The sequence below is a fragment of the Protopterus annectens genome, chromosome 4.part0 (genome assembly GCF_019279795.1).
Source record: "Protopterus annectens isolate FY-2018-M chromosome 4.part0, PAN1.0, whole genome shotgun sequence".
Lineage (NCBI taxonomy): Eukaryota > Metazoa > Chordata > Ceratodontiformes > Protopteridae > Protopterus > Protopterus annectens.
The window spans coordinates 360,423,897-360,436,534 of NC_056733.1; positions in this window are offsets into that span (position 1 = coordinate 360,423,897).

The following is a 12,638-nucleotide window of genomic DNA, read 5'->3' on the forward strand; positions in this document are numbered from 1 at the left end:
AAAACACTAGCCAGATTGTCAAAGCAGGAGAATATAAACAAGTTCAGTGAGGTTCACTGACATTTTAAGGGAAACTGTGAAGACTGTGCATAAAACATATATTCCTATCCGTAATTCATACCTCAGTCTCAACCTCTTAGAGCAAAAAATCTGGACAAAGCCTAAAATGATGGGGGAACAAGTAGGGACAGATTTTAAATATTGCTCTTACAAACTTAGAAAGTTGATAGAATAATAGGTTTTGCATTAGCATGAAATTTCTGAAGGATGTGGACTCTTCAACTCAAATGTTTATCATTATTTAATGACTTCAATCCTCAGCTATTTGCCAGAAAAGTACAGATTTTAGGAAAAACACAAAAAATATGAGGCAAAAATCTGGACATTCTGCAAAAATCTGTTCAGTTGAGAGGTATAATGGTGCTTACTGCAGTATTAAGTTTTCTTTGCATAAACATGTACAAAATAAAAAATCAGCTAGTTTTATGTATTTATTTTTTGTTGTTGTCCAGGTTGGCATGATGCACATGTTAATCATTACTGTAGCTGAAACACATCAGAAAATGTTTTTTTTTTAATCCCATACCTGACACTTTTTTTGTTTGTTTTTGTTCAGTAACATCATTGATAGAAGATCTGCAAGATATTGACTACAAAGTTAGTAGTAGCCCATTGGATTCTTTAGGTTGTGTTATAACTTCAAAGTCAATGCATCAGACAAGAAGCGATCATTCAGATATAGTAGCAATATGATATAGTTCATTACTGACGGCAATTCGTTTTCAGAATTCTTCACATTGTAGGTTTTACATCATTTTAAGATGCAGATAAAATAAGTTGAACTGAGCAGTGTTAATGGTGGAAAAGCAAGATGTCAGTGAAGAAACTAATGAGTCAGGATAGGGAATATAAATACTTGTTCTGTAATAACTCTCAAAATCCACGCCTACTGTGTTTGCTTGGTGTGTCGATTGCAAATCCTTGGCAACACTAACTCAATACTAAATTTATCTGCTAGTGATCTTGCCTTACTGAGAATGTCATTCTTAAAGTGTTCTTCAGCATGCACCTTGAATATTTCAATGAGTCTGTTGATGTGTTGTTGAGCCTCTACTATATCAAGTTGAACAGACTGAAACATCTGGGCAACAGGCTCAAGAACTGATGAGTAATTTGCAATAATGAAGAGAAAAATAAGAAACGTACACGAAGAGGAAGCGCTGAGTAACATATGTGCATTTTGTCTGGTTTCATCAGCAGTGCTCTTCTGAAGATCTGCCAGTCAAATATTTTCTCAAAGTTCTGACTAAACACACAAATTGTTTTATATTACTCAGTCCATCATGTCTCACACAGAAGTGGTATATTTGGTACCAATGCTCATCATTTTGGACTGTCACAAAAAAAAATAATAATCTTCTTGATAACACCAACAGCACTACTTATTTCAGGAACATCATTCAGATCATTGACTACAAGGTTTAGTCTGTGAGACGTGCAGTGGATAAAGGCTGTTTTTGGATACTTTTCATGAATCTTTGCCTGACCACCATTCTGGATGCTTGCCATTATGGAGCAGCCGTCATAGCCTGTCTGAGTAAATTTTCCAGGTCTAGATCACACTTTATGCATTCACTGACATTTGATACAGACTGTGCATCTCTCACAACAATGGGAACAAAAACCTCAAACTCTTCTCGGATACAATCATCATCAACAAACCAACTAGTAATGAAGCTGCTTTGCAACCCACGGTGAAGTGACTGAGGAAATAATACACAAGTTAAGCAGAGTGGGCCTTTCAAGAGAGGAGAAAATGCAAGCCACGGTGAGTACTGAGACAACCAACTATATATGAATATAGTTGTTAATAAATAATGAAGTGCATTTCAGTTTCAGACTTCATATTATTCAGAAAAATGAATCCTAACATAAATCCTTTTATTCTATCAACTTTCTAATGTGTCCCTAGTTTTGGGCCTTTATCCCCAACATTATAACAGGCTTTGTCCAGATTTCTTGGGTTAACAGATTGAGAGGTATGGTTTGTACGTGTGTCTGTATGTATGTATAAGAAGGAGGAAGCATATCCCTCAGCTGTCCAGGTTTTTGGAGAATGTCCAGATTTTGCCCCATATTCCTCATAAAAAGCATTGAAGTTGCTAAATAATGACAGACATTTGAGTTTTAGATGTCATATCCTTTAGAAAAATGCATACTAACATAAATCCTGTTATTCTAGCAATGTTCTAAGTTCATGAGGGCAATATTTATAATCTGCTCCTATTTACTTTGGGCTTTGTCCATATTTCTTGCACTTAGAGGTTGAGGTGTGTGTTAAAGAGAGTGAAATTCCCTAGAGTTAGCAGGTGGAATTTATTTTCAAGTGCATTTTCAAGGAATTGTGAGCTTCAAGGGAATAGAGTTTTACTGCTGTTCATGCTAAGCCTCCTTAAAATGTGCATATGTTTTGTTTAGCAAATGGTAATGGTATCACTATTGTGGTATAGAATTTTTAAAGCAGCACAGCAGGTAGCATACTTGCATCTTGATACAGAGGGCTGTAGGTTCTACTCCCACAACATGTAGATTTGTATTTTAAGGGGGTGTATGTCCTCCTTTGGATGAGATGCCTAATAACTATTAACTTGTTTTTCAGCTTGCCACCCATTCCCTATTGCAATATATCAGCTTACCATTTTTTTAATATAACATAGGCAATTTATTTTTCAAGGGCAGCAGGCAGTGAATTTGTAGATGAAACACTGAAATATAAAGTTATTTTCTAGCAACAACCTCTTCACTGGTTTAGATCTCTTTAATGTGGAATTATTCAGATGAGTTTTACTTCTGCAAAGATTCTGCATATTGATTGATATTGGTGGATTGTATGACAGAAGTTTGAGTAGAGTGGCCCTTTATGGTTGAAATGTTCTGAACTGGGCAGGTTGTCATTATTGGTTCATATGATTTGTTTCATTGCTTAAAGGAAAAATGTTCAGAACTATAAATTTAAAACACACTCTAACAAGTGGTGCTGTATTATACAAGGGATATAATTTAATTATTATATAGGATAATTAATACAGTCAGGAAGGTGAATCAAATAACTTTTGCATGGTTCTAAAAATGTGTGCAAGGAGTCTGATTTGAAAACAGCCCAAAGGTAAACTTACCCTGCCACTGGCCAGATGCATTTTCTTTGAATGCGGGTTTCAATGTTGTTTTGGTGAGTGTGGGTTTCAAAGGTAGAGAAGTTTTAATACTAAGTCTCATTTCATTGTAAGACTATTGCTTTGTTTAGGTTTAGTAAATGTCTATCAGTGTTTGTGCTATAAAATTTGAAGTAAAAGTTGTAAATGAAATCCAAATATCTGTAATCATTGTAGAAGTAAAGCATAAAACAGTATGCATACTGAGAGATTTGAACAGTGTCTATGACAAATGGGGAAAAATAGCCAAGTATTGGGACACTGGAATGGCTGTGTGGGCAGGGTCGGGGATGGGGCTGAGTGGGCAGGGCAGCAAAGGGGGTGTGGAGGTGTGGGCGGGGCTTGGGTTTGCACCCCCCCCCTGCAAAAAATCCTGCGGGCTCTCTTGGGCAGCTGACCCCATCTAATATAATGTACCCAGACATTTTCTAACCTCAGAGTTAGTTACACTATCTTGCAGGAAACAGGAGGTCTAGAATATTGTATAGATTGTGGGGATGCCTCCCCACACCATAATATTTCTGGGGGTTACCTAGTCAAACTTCTGAGCTTGATGGATAGGTTTTAATGAGTTCAGTTTTGGTTTACTGAACAGTATGAATTCATAGTACATAATGCTTTTCAGAGGCTGTAAGATTTTTGAAACATTCTTCATATCAAGAAACACTAATGGTATGAAGGCAAAAAGTAAGAGCATTTCTGTAGCAATGAGTTTATTTTAGCTAAAATGGTAGTCCATATTAATAAGAACTTTATATGTCATAGGGGAACTGTTAAGATCAAAACAAAATTATGCAGACCATGTTTCCTTAAATCTTTCACAAACAAAGCTAAAAAGTGTTTTTTTAAGAAGAAATGAATAAATACTAGAGATAACCAATAACCATAGAAGGTCTTCTGAGAAGAGATGAATATATATAGGAGATAACCAAGGTTTATAAAATGTGAGGCAATTATCATTTCAGCACACTTCAGGATCTCCTGTCAGCCAAGAAGAAATGTCATTTATATAGTTACTGGCAATGGAAATCTACATGGCCTTCTCCTAAATTGGATATTCCCTCAATTTACTAAACTTCTGAGCTGAAGAGATTAAATGGGCATATCCCACATGGCTTTGACTGGTTAAATGCAAGGACACATTAAAGTGACTTTCACATCATTTGTAAATGCTAGGCAAATCAATCTGCAGATGCCAGTAACCAGAAAGTGACCAATGGTGAGATTCAAACATTGCATCTTATGTCTGCAAAGTAAACAACTTAACCACTCTCAATCACTCTCAATCATTAAAGCTCACCCTACCAGGGGGCACCTGGATTTGTACTGAAGATATCTTAATCTGCCAACCTTAACCTACTCAGTCTGTTCTTGGCAAATTATTATATTACAGTAATAATACCCATTTTTAACCAGGTAGGTTCACTGCACACACACTCCCTTTTCATGGGCATCCCAGGAGCAATGTCTGCTTAAGTGGCTTGCTTAAGGTCTCACAGTAGGCAAATGAGAGCCAAGTGAATCAAATCCTGTACAACAATAACTACAGTGCACAGTCTTAATCTTCTGTTCCAATTGCTGGAAAGCAATGGTGGAAATTAATGGGCAGCATTATCAATAAGTAACCATTTGCTTATAATATTTGAATGTTATGTTATTAGTAATGCTGCCCACTGACTTTAGCCAGAGTCATACCTATCGGAATGTTGCCTTGCTGAAATGGACAAAGTGCACAGTTACAGCAGCAACATTCTTGAACAATAAATAGTTCAATAGTTCTCTGACTCCCTTCCCCACTCCAATGTACATATTGCTGTTGTTAGTATCTGTTGTAGAAGTTTTGAAGTCTTGGGAAATTCCCAGTACATTATCAATAAATGCAAACTTCTATAAAATGGTTGGAATTTGCACTGTTAATGCTGTACATACATTTATCCTTAGCTATATACCTCGCTGACTGCTTACTTGATAAAATGTGCAAAATTCAAAAGTTGCAGTGGCAGCAGCAGTATACAGGTATAACTATGCTATATGTAATATTGCAGCTGGTTATAAAAAGTAAATAATGAATGGCTGTAAAATAAATTTGCAAAAATTTCAATTTTGCCATGACCTGCATAGTGTCTGTCTACCTATACCTAGGAAATATTTATACATTTTATATATTGCATTAACAATTAATTTGTTTTACTCACTCTGGCATCCTCTCCTGAAACATCCTCTCCTGAAATTCTGCCACCCTGAGAACAAGCCACTGTGAGTATCATTGCAGGTTATCAAACTGGTCCCTATACTGCTCCCCTGTTCTTGAGATGCCAGTTAATTCTAATATTTCTTTCCCAAAAGCTGTCCAGATGTCTTTTTGAATGGACCACCACCAACACACTCTGGTCTACCCGTTAGGTCCTGCAGTACAGTTAGAGAAAAATATTGGTTTCTTTCTCACCCCTGCTTGGGACCCTGTCTTGAGCTTTCACAGAAGAGGTCATTCTCTTACCAGAGTTCAGCAATGAATGTCGCCTACAATATGTGTAGGATGTCTAGTGTGTGAACTGAACTGCACCTGCTGAAATGTGACTTAAAAGTTCAGACAACAGGTAGGCTGCACTTGTACTCAACTGCTTCTTAAAGCTTGTACATAGGCAGTCCAAATATGCATTCATGAGTCTGTTGCTGTTTATTCATGGGGGTATGAAATTACTTAATTGCACCTGTTCATAATAATGTAGTTCATGGAACTGTATGCAGAGAAGTCAAGATATAACTTGAATAAAACTAATTGAAATTTTCTCAGTGTCACCATTTTGTGCATCACTGATTACCGGGATTCTGCGAAGATTGACAGAAAGCTAGAATGAAACCAATAGTTTGAAGAAGGTAAAACTAATATCAGAATAGAAGTAGTTTGATAATACTACTGGTTATTGAGAATCCCTTGGGAGTAGCTTCTAAACTACTGGTAATATATTGTTGAAATATTTTAGGTATGGAGAGTAGTGACATTGCTTGATAAAGGTCACTGTTTCATCTACTACACTTACACATTAATTCACTTATTTAGTATAGTTTCTGGTACCTGACAATGACAATGCGCAAGACCAAGCTGCATACAACCACTGCATTTCATAAGGTTAACCATGGGTAATCAGGCAGGACAGAACCCCCCCCCCCATACAGTTTTACAGGCCTGAACTGCAATCACATACGTTTTGCTCTCTCTCTCTCTCTCTCTCTCTCTCTCACTCTCTCTCTCTCTCTAGGCAAAAAAAAAAAAAACACTTTACTCACAATGGTAGCAAGGAGGAATAACATCTTGGTTGCAAAGGTGACAAATAGCCACATAACAGTTTGCAGTAACTGTTTAATGTTTGCATTGCTTAAAAAAGTTGCCAGTCTATTGCAGTTCACTCAGGGCTGGGTTACAATACTAGTTTCCTGGTATTTTAGTGAACATATTTTACAAGATCAGGGAACAAGACACAGGAGAAATAACCTCACTGTTAAGGAAAATCACCTGTGTACAAACCTAACAGGAAAACCAATGGGTCAGCATCACCACAAAAGCCATGAAAATATTCTCTCATTGTGTTCACTTTTGCATTAATTACACAACAGGTCAACAGGCTCAACACGAGTCTGCTGAGTGTAAAGTCAGGAAATGTGAAATAGCAGATCACCTATTTCTTTCAGTTACACTGAGTTAAAAGAAAATAAACCTGGTAAGAACATATGCATGGAATAAAAAGAGATCCTATTGAAGAAATATCACCACAGGGTTATAAAAGATAAAGCTTTTTTTTTCTTTAACAGTACAGCCAATTACTTGTGAAATAGTACACTGAAATTGCAAAAATTGGCTCCATACTTTTCTTTGAAAAGTTAACTTTGCTTTTTATGTTCATTTATCTGAATCAGGCTGAGTATTGAGTGCTGTTGTGCCACTCTAATGTTGTTAAATACAGAATAAAATTGAAAATTTAGATGCCAAAGGTGGCCATTTCCACTTCAATGCAGATGAAAAGTAAATTACTGGTTTCTCACCACTTTGCTATGCCACACAGATCAGATGGCAGAATTATTTTGAGAAAACAGATACAAGCTTTTATTCCATCAAAGGAGGTAAAAGCTATACAGGTGTATAATTTATATTTTATTTTGTTTTCACAGAAAGTTAAGATCAGTTTTCAAACTGCCTTATAATTCATGGGTCATACCGAATTATTTACCACCTGCACATAAACTGCACAGCAAAATACTGCAACAGAAATTCCAGCTGTCATTATATGCTTTACATATTGTCTTAAGGAGAACATGATTCAAAATGGTCTCTTCTTCTTTTCCTCATACTTGACATATGGTAGAATTCAATAACTCTATGTTGGCTTTGCATAAAGCCTACACAGAGTTTACGTGTTTGTACAGTGAGCAGCAGTGCTAATTATTTAATCATGATGCACACCGCATTTAAATGTAAACAATTGTTGTTTGTAGTGCAACATGGATAGCAAACCTGTTTACCTACAAGCAAACTAGGTTAGTGGGATTGTGCAGAATGCCACAATGACTACCAGGGTTTATCATATAGCAATGTATATGGTCCAAACACATTACAGGACAGTGTATACAGTGCAGAGTATTGTGGAATCTGATTTCAAGAATTCTGTACAAAAGTTATGTAAATTATCTGTAAGGATACATGGACTGCCATTTAAAATAAACAGCCAGTGGAAGTTTGTGTATTAAATAGGGACACACAGGTGAATTGTAAGAATGAACACAGGGAAAGAGACACAGGTGAATTGTAAGAATGAACACAGGGGAAAGAGAAGAGGTGAAATATCATAATGTACAGCAGATAAGGGCATGTAAATGAAAGACAGTTGAAGCAGGAGCACTAATCACATATTGACATGGTACAGTACAGACTTCACAGAAAACATGTATATTATGTGAATGTCAGACAAGGTGACATAACAATGGAGAAGATGTCTTTGTGCTATAAGCATCCTTACATGAACAATGGAGAGGACATCTATCAGGGATGTTATACACAATCCGGGTTAAGTGCATACTGTGAAGGTGTGCAAACTTATTTGCCTGAATATGACTGTAATATCAGCAGAGGTCTCCAGCAAGTGGGACACAGTTACAGGCTCATGGACAACAGTAAACAGAAGCATGCACAATCATGGACAATATCAAAATAATATCACCAGTAATCCTATGTCTCTGACATAACATATGTGATTCTGACTGATCATAGATGGTTCTGTACACACAAACTTGTGCAACTATTATGATATATCAACAATCTAAGAGGGTAATCAAACACACTGTCCTGACACTGCAATGTCTGCTCAAGGTGTTAGAAGGTGCACTGCTATACCTGTATGTAACATGATGATCAATCCAGGCTACTTGATTGATGTGCATGGCATATGTGTGTATATGTATATATCTGTAGAACAAAAAACTTCTGACTCTCCACGTTGCATAAACAATTTATTCGGAAAAGAAAAAAACAAACGGTAAGCGCTTTTGCGTATGCTAAGATACGCTTCTTCAGACAGTATATTATTAAAAACAAACAGCATATTTATAGGGAGGCTTAGCCAAGAGGTGTGTATTTAATTGAATAATTAATCAGTTAGCTGATAATTTAATTAAAACAGATCATTCTCAATGAAAGGTTTTTTAAAACCACAGAACAGTATGCAAACCAAACCAGAAAAACTAAGTACTTAGAATCGGGTGAATCATATATATTTTTAAACACATTCTAAAACCATTTAGATATACATACATTTTTTCATATGTGACATTATATAACATCGTGTATAGTGTTTACTCATCTCTTTTTCTACCCTTTCAGGAATTGATATTTAATGTATAATAAATATTATTATTAAACAGTAATAATAGATGTGTATATACATAGAGACAAATGAATAAATAGATATCTTAAATATATATACAAAGTAATATAGAAATAAGATAAAATAGAATAAAATAGGCCAATATATTTTTTTATAATGTCAAGGAGATCTAGAATAACATTTCTATTCAAAACTGTAATACCAAAACATATACATCCTACCTATGAAAGTTAAATATTAAATATTTCATAAACTAACAAAAAACTAAAAATATCAAATCATATATTTAATAGTGGATTATTGTTATTATCTATTCATATCATTCATACTTTTATAATGGAAAAAAAGAAATGTACCTATTTTAATATGTCAAGCGACACTATGAAGTCGCTACGGAATTTTAGTTATGATTATTCCTTAACTTTTAGGCCAGTAGACAAAGGGGGAGGCATAGCCATATGTGATACCTCTGATTACAATGTTTTAATGAATGACATGTTAAATGCTGATGCTACTTATCTTTTAATTGATCAAGCTAAACTTAGCCAAATAATTAAAACTGTCAAGGAAGATCTCTATGATATGCTTATGTGCTACCAGATACCTAATACCTTATATGAATTCTTTTCTATTGATACCCCAGTAGTACCTATTATTAAAGGGCTACCAAAAATGCATAAGGGGATTAAACCACCACCGATGCGCCCGATAGTATCTGGAGCAAAATGGATTACTGAGAACATATCAATTTATCTGGAGAAAACTTTAAGACCTCTAGTAGATGCCATCCCTACGATCCTCAAAGACACCTACCAGCTTATAGACTACTTACACTCATTAGATTTTGTTTTTATACAAGATAAACATCTTCTTATCACAATGGATGTACAAAGTCTTTTTACTTCAATTCCCGATGATGTTGGGATTGAAGCTATACATGAATTGCTACAGCACACTCACACTGTAAATGGGAATACAACGATTTTAGTTTGTCAATTATTGGAATTGGTACTTAGCAATAATGTGTTTGCATTTGGGGGTGACCTATACCTACAGACCTGTGGGGTGGCTATGGGAACCCCCTGTGCAAACACATATGCTAATTTAGTTGTATATCATTGGGAACTGAACTATGTTTTTCAACACACTCTATTTCACAAAGTCTTAGTCTATAGGTGCTTTGTGGATGATATTTTAATCGTATGGGATGGCTCAGTGGAGGAGTTTTTTACTTTCAAAACATATTTAGAAACTACTACCACGTTTCTTAGATTTTCAGTAGAAACTTCTTATTTATCTGTAAACTTCCTGGATGTTAGTTTAAACATCAGGAAAGGCAGATTAGTATCTACCCTTTATAAGAAAAAATGTTGGAGGAATACAATCCTGAAATATGACAGCATGCATCCGCGTCATACTTTTAAAGGAATACTGAGAAGTCAATTTACTAGACTATGTAAAATATGTACTGACACAGATGATTTAAAAAGAGAAGCTGATAATATGGTAGACATGTTCTTAGAAAGAGGTTATGACTATGATTTGATAATGGAAGTCAGAAACAATATCCTACTACAAGAGAATTTAGCTTTGGATAATATAAAAAATAATTATTGTTCCTCTGGTTTCAAAAGTGAAACCTATAATTACAGGGAGCGAGTATCCTTTATTACGACCTATACTAATGATTTTTTGAACATCAGGAAAACACTACTTAATAACTGGAAAGTTCTATTAACAGATGAATCTACAGCGAAAATAGTAGGTGTTACTCTTCATATAACCTATAGGAGCAATAGAAATTTGAAATCCTTACTATGTGATAGACCATCTCAGATAAAACATGATTTGCAGAATTCAAATAATTTCTTTGGAACCTACCCTTGTCAACATTGTAATTATTGTAGGTTCATTACTAAGTCACAACATTTTATACACTCTGAATTTAATTATGTTTTTAAACCAAGATTTAAAGCTACATGTGATAGCTCGGGACTAATTTACTTGGCCACTTGTGAGTGCTGCACTGCCTTTTACATAGGCCTTACCAAAAGGAAACTTAGAAATAGAATATATAATCACCAGTACGATATTAAAAAGAAAAACGAATTAAACGCTCTAGCTAAACATATAATATCTAATCCATTACATAATTTTGTATTTAGAGTGTTGCAAACTGTGGAAGCTAATGCTAGAGGTGGTGACTACATAAATTTGATTGAACTGAATGAATTAAAATGGATCCTTAGACTCAGAGGCCATTGTCCCCCAGGTTTGAACAATTATATTACAATAAGATCTTTTCTTAATAATCGAAGATGACTTTAGAATTTGATGCATAATTGTTTATATATATTCTGATTATATATATTTTATTTTTTATCACAAGGGTTTTATTATATATATATATATATATATATATATGTTTTTATACTTTGTACTATATTATAGTCATACACTTTTACTTCATCTAGTGGTCTATGGCATTTCCTATTACTGAGCATGTTAAAGCATCATTGAAATGTGTTTTTTTAAGCAAGTTTATAACATATATATCAATTTATTTTATATCTATTTATTTATTTATTTGTTTATTTTTTCATATATTTATCGATTTAGGTAGATATTTGATTAACTTATATAAATGAATAGATAATAACAATAATCCACTATTAAATATACGATTTGATATTTTTAGTTTTTTGTTAGTTTATGAAATATTTAATATTTAACTTTCATAGGTAGGATGTATATGTTTTGGTATTACAGTTTTGAATAGAAATGTTATTCTAGATCTCCTTGACATTATAAAAAAATATATTGGCCTATTTTATTCTATTTTATCTTATTTCTATATTACTTTGTATATATATTTAAGATATCTATTTATTCATTTGTCTCTATGTATATACACATCTATTATTACTGTTTAATAATAATATTTATTATACATTAAATATCAATTCCTGAAAGGGTAGAAAAAGAGATGAGTAAACACTATACACAATGTTATATAATGTCACATATGAAAAAATGTATGTATATCTAAATGGTTTTAGAATGTGTTTAAACATATATATGATTCACCCGATTCTAAGTACTTAGTTTTTCTGGTTTGGTTTGCATACTGTTCTGTGGTTTTAAAAAACCTTTCATTGAGAATGATCTGTTTTAATTAAATTATCAGCTAACTGATTAATTATTCAATTAAATACACACCTCTTGGCTAAGCCTCCCTATAAATATGCTGTTTATTTTTAACAATATACTGTCTGAAGAAGCGTATCTTAGCATACGCGAAAGCGCTTACCGTTTGTCTTTTTCTTTTCCGAATAAATTGTTTATGCAACGTGGAGAGTCAGAAGGTTTTTGTTCTACATTTTACCGTTGGTTTTAACTTCTGACTCCTTAGCTGTTAGAGACCTGTTTTTGTTCTTTATATGTATATATCTATATATATATATATATATATATATATATATATATATATATATATATGTGTGTGTGTGTGTGTGTGTGTGTGTGTGTGTGTGTGTGTGTGTGTGTATAT